The following is a 10,000-nucleotide window of genomic DNA, read 5'->3' as shown; positions in this document are numbered from 1 at the left end:
AACCTGCTTGATCTAATAGGCGTTAAATGACATTGGTCTTTTCATCACTTACTTCTGATAAGGAAACGTGCGATGATTGCCTATTCAAATGTAGTTTTTCACTGGCAATGACGTGTGTGTGTGTGTGTGTGTGTGTGTGTGTGTGTGTGTGTGTGTGTGTGTGTGTGTGTGTGTGTGTGTGTGTGTGTGTGTGTGTGTGTCTGCATCTGTGTGAATGTATATCTATTTGTAGATATCCAATATATATATATATATATATATATATATATATATACATATATATATAAGTTTCCTCAATACCGTTTTCAACACGCATTCCCAACCCCCATTCTCTTTAAAACCTTCTCCCTATTCACCCTTGACTCTTCCCCACTCCATGCCCTCTTGACCCCTCCCCCCCTCTCACCCTTCTGCTCTACCCCCCCCCCCCAAACACATCCATTCCGACGACAAGATGTCAGTCATTCTCGAATAATCTAGGCGTACCCTGCGTGGACCAATAAAACCCCGACATGGCAACTCCAGACTGTGACAGCGTGTTGGCAACATATTTCGGCAATATCATCGAATGCAAAAGTATCGCCAACAATTTTGCCGGATCATCGACTATCATTTAGCGAGACTAACTAGTGACAACTACAAAAAAAAAAAATAATAGTAATAATTAGAAAAACAAAAATCGAAAATAAAATAAATCGGATATATTTGTGTGTAATATTTGGACTAGCTAGAACCTTTTTTTCATTCTTGGGAAGGATTGGAAAGGTAAGAGGTTTAAGGTCATTAGGCTCAGAGACTGTGAACTCTATCCACTGCCCGGTTATTTGTGTACGTATGTCGACACACATACATATACATACCTTCAGTGCGTGTGCGTTGGTATGTTTTGTGTGTGTGTGTGTGTGTGTGTGTGTGTGTGTGTGTGTGTGTGTGTGTGTGTGTGTGTGTGTGTGTGTGTGTGTGTGTGTGTGTGTGTGTGTGTGCTGTGTATGTTAGTATGTATGTGTTTGTGTGTTTGGATATGCTTATGTGTTTGTACGCGTGTTTGTTATGACTATGTGCGTGCGCGAGTGTGTGACTGATTGTGTTTGCTTGTGTATGTGTGTGTGTACGGATATGCTTGTGTGTAAGAGTGAGAGCATATGTGTGTACTTGTGTGTGTTGGTGCTTGCCTGTGTACGTGAATGATTAAACGCATAGGCCTATACACATGCACCCCTTCAAGTCGAGCAAACACCAATAAAATGACGCAAACAAGCACGTGTAATGAAACTCGCCCGAAGAACAAAAAAAGGAAAAAAAGCAATTTGCGTGTTAACAATACATAAACTTTAAACGAGGTAATTTAGCCAACCCGTTAATTAATGACCTAACAGATTTTACAGTTTGCAGGCACGTTTGCCGAGCACACAACTTCAGCGTAACGAGAAATAAATATTAATTTGTTATGTACAGAAGAATTGTGAAGGTTTATTTAGTATCAGGAAATTTTGCGAATAATAACATTCTTTTCAGAACTTCGTCTATAAGAAAGCTTACCTGCTACGGTGTTTATTTCCCTCATTTTCCGTGTAAAAATGTGCCAATTATAAGAATTATTTGTATACATATAGCAAGTGAACTTGATTGGTAAAATTACCGTTAAATATAATAAATAAACTAGACCTGATACAATCGTCAACAGGGAAGGACATGGAATATATCAAGAACATTTGGGGGGATAGACGGACACTGAATGAACAAGGGCTAAAAATTCGTTTTAAATATATCAATTCAAATCAAATTAATACACGGGAACAAAACTCGCGCCAACCAATAATGCAAATCCACGTGCCGAAGCGACTTAAGGAAGCTCTACGGAAATCCACTCGTCTTTCCATAAAACTTCATGTATTACATACCAACATAACCCACGCCTGCCTCCTACCTCCCGTAGTATCTATTATCAAATTTTATCCATACGCTCCGTTCCCTCTGACACCCGTGATTTTGATACAATAGTTCCAACCATTAAACTCATTCTAACCCAATTCCTCCCCCAGGGACTTACCCGGGGTCATCTACACCACTAACCTAACCTAACCTAACCTAACCGCCTCATGGATCACTTGGGGAAGTTATCCGTAGGCAAAGAATCTTTCTTTTTGTTACAGATTGTCGAATAATGCGTTTTTGCCTTGATTTGCTTACTCAAAACATACAAACTACATACCTTTGTAAACAGAAACGCAGATATTATATCCTCCTTTACTTCCGCTAGTTGGATTCGACCTGCTTGGTATATAATCCGCACTTTTTCACCACTCGAGACACTCGATTTTCTTCAACATAACACTATGGCGAAAACGAATGCTTATTTCTTCAGCATTAACACTATATTGACTTTAAAAATCACTATATTGACTTTAAAAATCACTCGCTATCGACACTACAAACACAACACATTTATTGGTAACTGAATTAACACTGCACTGATAAAAACACGGCCTGGAGTCAACACAACATTACACCACATTACAACCACAACACTTTTCCTAAGAAACTGCATTAATACTGCACTGAAAAAAACGTAATCGACACGAAACATCAACTACACCTGTCTCGTATAACTGTCTAAGGATGACTGGTCGTAAATCGTGCAATGTGCAAATGCACACGCGCCAAAGATCTTTATTAAGAATAATGTCAATGATATATTTGAGAATGTTAAGATGGACAAGGATTTTAAAAGAGTATATGAAATACATAAACATATAAGAGTAGGCTTTGATGTTTGCAATATAGTTCTTTTCACAAGCGCGTAGTAATACAGGAACTAGTTTACATCCCGCAGTAATGGGTTGTGCGGTTAGCGCGTCGCTCTTAATGTAAACAATGTGAACGACGAAAAAAAAATCAGTCAACGCAAAACGTTAAAATGCAAACTTTAAACAGAATATGTAAATGCGATATTTGTTCAGATCCATGCTGTGAATTACATCGTAGAGAACGTGAATAGTTTTTTCTTTAGAATATAGCACACATCAAGAGAGGGGCGGGGGAGAGACGAAAATGAATTAGAATTTGTACTTCCTGTTTAATGGCCCTGTAAATGTTTACAAGTATATAAAGGAATGTTCTAGTCATGAAAAGGAAACGTTGCAAAGGTATGGGACATCATTAAATACGTTCAGTATCTAGCATTTGCAGTAACGATAGAAAATAGAAATTAAAGTAATAAAATTGCAACAAAAGAAATCTCACCTTATTTTCTGTATTCCAACGCCTATAACCAGGAATAGGAACTATAAATATGATAAAAGACGAACAGGAAAAAATATATTTTTTTAACACATTAACTTTATAATGCCCTATGATGTCCAGTGTGAATTCCAAAAGGGCTCTTTATAAATGAACTCGAACTCTTGTTTATGCTAGATTAATTGGCATTCAATCGTATATCCGCTTTGACATTGAGGTTGAATTGAAAAAAAATATAAGTGGTTCTGATATTATTTTTAAATTGTTTGTTTACACGGTGACCTGTCGTTGGGCAAATTGTATTGTTTGCTTATAAAGTGATATATCTTTGTTGAGCATTTTGTTAAGATCAACCGGTTGTTTATTCACTGAGTGAGAGTAATGTTTATTTATACGCTGCGAAATTGGCAAGTGTTAACAAAACATAGCATCAACATGAAATATATTATACCAAATAATGCCAACTAAAATGAAAAATCAGCCTGACACCAAACCGATTTACAAGCTATTATCGCCATTATGCTAATGAGACCGTAGTATGAGTGTAGAACGGGTGATGGGTCCTCGCTCTGGTTAAATTGCAGTGATGTGATAAATGCATTTCCAAAAGTGCGTTACTAATACACAAAACCACCCATTCGTTTCCATATGCAATTTTTATAGTGTGATGGTGAATAGTTTGTTAAAGTTTACTTATTTGTTATTATTATGATTATAGTTATTACTCGTTATTAGTATCATTGTTATTGTTATCATTATTATCACTATCGCCATCATCATCACAATCATCATGATTAATATTATCATTACTACTATCATTATCAATACTGTTATCATCATTACTCTTATTATGAATACTATTATTATTATCAATATTCTCGTTACCATTATCATAATCATTGTCATAATGATTATTTTTATTTTAGTCATTCCATTACTGTACACGCCATGCCTTCGCCTCACACTCATTCCCACGACAAAATAATTCTAGAACATACACTTTCATAATGACATATAACCTCATTTACTCAAATCAATACTTATTTTCCTTGTCTCGTTCTGCTATAATGTAGTACATTAATTTTCGTGTAGGCCTATATATACTGCTCCCTTGGAACGGTCGTAATCATTAATATACACGTTTTTTGTTGATACAGATGCAGTTTCATGAATATGTGATTAATGTATATTCATCACTGCATATTTCCATGATTGCTTGCTTATAGTGTGTCTTAAATTAAGGACATTCAGAATCACCCATTTATTTTAAGGTAAATGGACTCCTTGAGCCCTGGATCACTTAAAGAAGCAGAAGATGGATGTATTTAGAAGAAACCTTAAGGATGGGGGCGAATAACCTTAGAATGCAAGAGACATAACCGATCTTTCGATGTTGTTCAAGAATTACCAATATGCATTTAAGATGAAGATATGATAAAACTATTTGTTCATTTGTCACAACGATCTTTGTTCGTACATTCCAAATGAATTCATTTCCATACGAATTTGTACTCTTTATTGGCCTTTGTTATATGTTAACCGTGTTTTCTCGGAAATGTTTTGTGCGGTTGATCTTCACCTGTTATCGGATTTCCCAAACCTTCCGATATTGGAAAGAATCATTCTTTTTAGATGATTATGGGTTATTTAAGAAGAAGAACAAGCACCGATTCGATAAAAATACATATTTGCAACTGCCTGCATTTCACGAATAACAATGCCGAAATCGACTATCGTTTCCATTCCAAAATGAAACCGCACTTTCGTTTCCTTTCAAAGAAAATGTATATCGCGACGTCCATACAGAAAATAGCGATCTGAAAAGAGAACCGTTATTGATAAACAATATATCCACACAAATGGAACCATAAAGTGGGAAGCTGGCGTAAGCAATAAAGACATTGCAGAGGGAGGGACAACATACCGTCGGCTCGTTTGGTTTCGTGGACGAGTGCCGAAGATCCGAGAAAGATTCGTTCGTATTCAAATTCGTTACAACTTCTCCCCAGAAAGCGGAAACGAAGGGGTCATATTTAGGATCCTGTTTGCGAAACTCTGATCAAACGAGACATTCTGAAACTTCCAGCCGGCGGCAATATCCTTGATCATAAACGGACTAAACACGAGTTTCTTCTAGATGCTGCGTCGATCTTATCAAGGATAGATTAGTTTCCGCTCGAATCTCGGCGCGGTGACAAACGACTTCCTATTTTCTTTTAACTTGGAAATAAGCGGCTTTCCGTTTTCTTTTAATGGGTGCAAATGAAAGCGTCCTCCTGCTCACTTTCAGAAGTTCGTGTTCTCAGCCTTGTTTATTTCTTCCCTTCATTTTATTCTCTTCGGTTGTGTCGCGTTACTTCCTATTACTTTCACGAACCAAACCTTGGATCGCCGATTCCTTGAACCCATAAAAAAGCTGTCGTCATTGGCAACTTTTTTCGGCAGTAGGTTGGGATGACGTCAGGAAGACCTGCTGTCTCATTTTCGTATTTTTCACCTGGTTTTGTTCATGTATATTCATTTCTTTTATCTTTCGAGAGAACACACCGCATTTGAATATATTGTATTGCATCAGAAGTATCTTTCAATCACTCCATCAATTAACAAGTATTGCAAAAACAAAAGCAGATTACATCCAATTTGCAGATAAAACATTTAATCTGAAATACCACTTTATATCAAAATACACCCGCACATCGCTTTGACTAGAAGCCAAAGTTCAGATATAAATTTGAAAGAATTTTTGTTTCGCGTGTGAAATACATTCCACGTGTGACTGCGTGTATATATTCGGTTTGCAGTGTGTGTACTTTAAAGGCCATGTGTGTACCCCACGTGGTACATGTGGGTGAGATTCGATTCTACATACGTTACGGTTTGTAGGTTTAAAGTACAGTTGTTTGCAGTTGTGTTAAATGTGGGTTTTTCTTCGTCGTTTGTATACACATATGCTGTTTCTCGAAACTGGAGGGGATATGCGATAATTTTTTATAAATAATGTTAATATAAGGTTAAAAAGAGACGACGTCGATAACAAAATGATCGGGAGAAAGCGGAGGAGGAGAGGGAGAGAGAGAGAAAAAAAGAGAATTTGTAAAGAATAACGTTTTAAAAAGGGGGATATAATGGAGATTAAAGAAAGTATGCTTTTTACCACATTACAAAGAACTTGGTAAGAAGGATAAAAGTATTTACTGTTGTAGCAGAAAAGATGGATGGTTGAAGTAATAATTCCGAAGTAGTATCGCTAGTTAACTGTGCAGTTGTAGCAGTGATTAAAAAGTTTAGTGGGAACAGCAACACGTAGTAGAAGCAGAAGCAGGAGTACTAACTATATAGTAGCAGTAGTTGTAGTAGTTATGCTTGTTACTATTGTTCTTTTTCATCTTCATTCCCCCTTCTCAGCATTATCACTACCACCACCATCATTATCATGATCATCATCGCAATCACCACCACCCACATCACCACCGCCACCTCCACCCCCACCACTACCACTACCTTCTCTACCTCCACCCCCTCCACTATCACCACCGCCTCTACGTCCACCTCCACCACTACCACCTACACAATCTCCTCTTCCACCTCCACCTCCACCATTACCACCTCCTCCTCCTCAACCTCCACCTCCGCCGCCACCACCACTTCCACCTCCGCCGCCACCACCACTTCCACCTCCGCCGCCACCACCACCTCCACCTTCACTATCACCACCAATACCACCACCAGTACCACCCCCACCATCATCACCCTGTTTATATTATATCCTTCCTTCTCTTTCCATGTTATTGATATCAATTGGGATGCTGTATCATCACACAGATTCACATCCCGGAATTCATAAATCCAGCTCCATTGCTTCTCCGGAAGACAGAATCGGGAAATGTTGATTATTACATTGTTCATCGGTTTACTGTGTTAATTAACATGATTCTTTTTCCATAGATATGATTAATCTGTGTAAATTGTTGGAAATGAGGATGTGAAAATTAAAAAAAAAAAAAAACTGTTACCTAGTGAATCTTTTAATGGTTTTGAAAGTAAACAAAGTAAACATACATGCAGTGTTTACGACCTATGATGAGGAATTTGGTCTTTGATCTTCGGGATATTAGACCGATGTGTCCGAGATACTGCAAACGTCTCCGGAGATTACTGGAAGAAATCAAGTTTTATTTTTATATGCCTCTCACTTTCTCTCCCTCTCTCTCTCTCTCTCTCTCTCTCTCTCTCTCTCTCTCTCTCTCTCTCTCTCTCTCTCTCTCTCTCTCTCTCTCTCTCTCTCTCTTTCTCTCTCTCTCTCTCTCTCTCTCTCTCTCTCTCTCTCTCTCTCTCTCTCTCTCTCTCTCTCTCTCTCTCTCTCTTTCTCTTTGAATTTGTTTTTGCCTTTCATAAGATTAGAGATAAAAAAAAACCTTGCTTAATCTTTAGTACGTTTTATTGGATAGAAAAATTAAACTATGCTTAGCCTTTTTACTGACGTTATAAGATAAACAAAAGCATGATTTTGCTTTGTAATGGCGTCGCAGTAGAAGAAAAAATACAAATTTGCTTTAGCTCTTCAATGGCAACGTACAACAACAACAACAACAACAACAACTAAACGCATAAACTGCCACAAGGTTAACAAGTCAAACATTCCTTTACATCATAAAAGTCAACAAATTCATTGTTCAACCCTTGAGATAACTTGCATAAAATACACAACAATCGCTTCTTCCTTTCTTTTATAGGGAAAATAGCCCTTATAAACCTACGCTATAACCACACCTTCACGGAAAAAAATACCCGAATTTAGACGATATCACCATTAAAATGCAACAAAAAAAATGTTATTCCACTAAAACGCTACGACAATAATACAAACCCTAATGACGCAATTAAAGACATCCAATGCAAAGGGGAAGCGAAACTCAGACGTAACTAACGCATCCTCACTCTTAAAAGGACACCATAAAGACTTTACATCGAGTATAACTTCTCCTTAGGATGCAGTGATGATGCACTTCATTCGGTGTCGCTTCGTTACGGCTACGGCACCTCAGTCAGAGAGAGAGAGAGAGAGGAGGGTGACATGAGAGAGAAACAAAAGGGTGACATGAGAGAGAAACAAAGAGAGAGAAAAAAGATAGGATGGCAAGAGAGAGAGAGAATAAGAAAGAGAAAGAGAGAGAGAGAGAGAGAATAAGAAAGAGAGAGAGAGAGAGAGAATAAGAAAGAGACAGAGACAGAGAATAAGAAAGAGAGAGAGAGAAAGACATACAGACCGAGAGACCGAGACAAAGACAGAGAGAAAGCAGAAAAAATGGAGGAAATAGGAAAAAAGAAAGAAAGAAAACCAGCCTTCTTACCTTGTCATGACGTCACCAGAAGCTGGAGAGTTAACCTTGCCTGCGCCCTGTCATGTCGCCAGGCTGTCACGTTCTGTCGGTAAGGAGTGGGCAGTGTTAGTGGCAGAATGACAAATGGCCTGGTATGACAGTTCTCTTAGAAATGGTTTATACATAAAGTGATATGACGTTTTCATGTTTAGTTTGTGTCAAGTTATGACGCATATAGGATATATTGAACGTATGAGAAAATATGGTAGGACCTTATATACTAGCAAGCTGCAGTAAGTTTGCTTATACAAGAAAATACCATAACTCCTGCAGCAAAACGGCTATATTACGTAAAGTTTAATCTAATTTATGCATAAAGTAAATACATTTCCATAACCCGTGTTCGTATGACTGTTTGTTCGTACCCCGTCTTCTACCTTAATTCCTGTTGGTCGTGTGTCCGTGTTTACGTGTATGCCTCGGTTAATCTCGGTCTGTAAACATCAGCGTAGAAAGAGCAATACGAACTCGCTGTTTTTTTGTTGTTTGTCTGTTTGTCTGTCTGTTTATGTGTGTGTTTGTTTGTTGGATTTCGTGGGAAGATCCGTGTGGTTTTATTTGATGTTTTTTTGCATCTCTTCTAATTCTGATGATTGAGATTGTGATGGATATAAAAAAAACGCGCTTGATTACCTCTCCTCCCTTTCTTACTTTCTTTTTTTCTCCTTCTCTTTATTTTCGCTGTGGTCTTAGTTACTCTGTCCTAGTTCCCTTCCTCCAACTCATACCCCCCCCCCCCCTCTTCTCTTGTGTCATTCTCAATCTTTCTCTTCCCCACCCCCTTTCTCTTCCTTTTCCCTCATCCGTTATCCTCTCAGACACTCTTTCATCTTCCTACTCCTCGTACTCCTCTTCCCCTTTCATCTTCTTCCTTCTCGGTCACGCTAATCACCTCCTCCCCCCTCTATATATCATCGTCCTAATCCTCCTACTCTTCCCTGCCCTCCTCCTCCTCCTACTCTTCCCTGCCCTCCTCCTCCTCCTACTCTTCCCTGCCCTCCTCCTCCTCCTACTCCTCCTCTTCCCTGCCTCCCTCCCTACCTCTCTCTCTACCTCTCTCCCTCCTCCTCCTCCTCCCTCTCTCTCCCTCTCTCTCTCCTCCTCCTCTTCCTCCCTCTCTCTCTCTCTCTCCTCCTCCTCCTCCTCCTCCTCCTCACCCCCTCTCTCTCTCTCTCTCTCTCCCTCCTCCTCCTCCTCCCTCCTAATCCCATTCAACCCTTCTTCCTCCACTCCACCCCCCTCCCCATCCTCCGTCCTACCTCCTCCCTGCCCCCCCCCCCCGCTTCGTCCCTTCGGTTGGATAATTCTGACAAGAATTCCGAATCGATTAACACTCACGGACAACGGTGACCTTTGACCTCTGTGTGACCAATGGCCCA

At 39.1% G+C, this 10,000-nt stretch overlaps 1 protein-coding gene across 1 annotated transcript in view; it reads right to left on the bottom strand.

Annotated features, from left to right (window-relative positions):
* The window catches only part of SK (small conductance calcium-activated potassium channel), a 910,124-nt gene that overhangs the window by 816,623 nt on the left and 83,501 nt on the right, over window positions 1-10,000 (bottom strand). The window contains exon 2 of the mRNA XM_070142366.1: window positions 8,592-8,664. The gene's annotated coding sequence lies outside the window, so the exon portion shown is untranslated. The remainder of the gene's footprint in view (window positions 1-8,591; window positions 8,665-10,000) is intronic.

The sequence above is a fragment of the Penaeus vannamei genome, chromosome 29 (genome assembly GCF_042767895.1).
Source record: "Penaeus vannamei isolate JL-2024 chromosome 29, ASM4276789v1, whole genome shotgun sequence".
Taxonomy (NCBI): Eukaryota; Metazoa; Arthropoda; class Malacostraca; order Decapoda; family Penaeidae; genus Penaeus; species Penaeus vannamei.
Note: the sequence above shows the minus strand (reverse complement) of the source record. Positions and strands in the feature narration are given on the sequence as shown.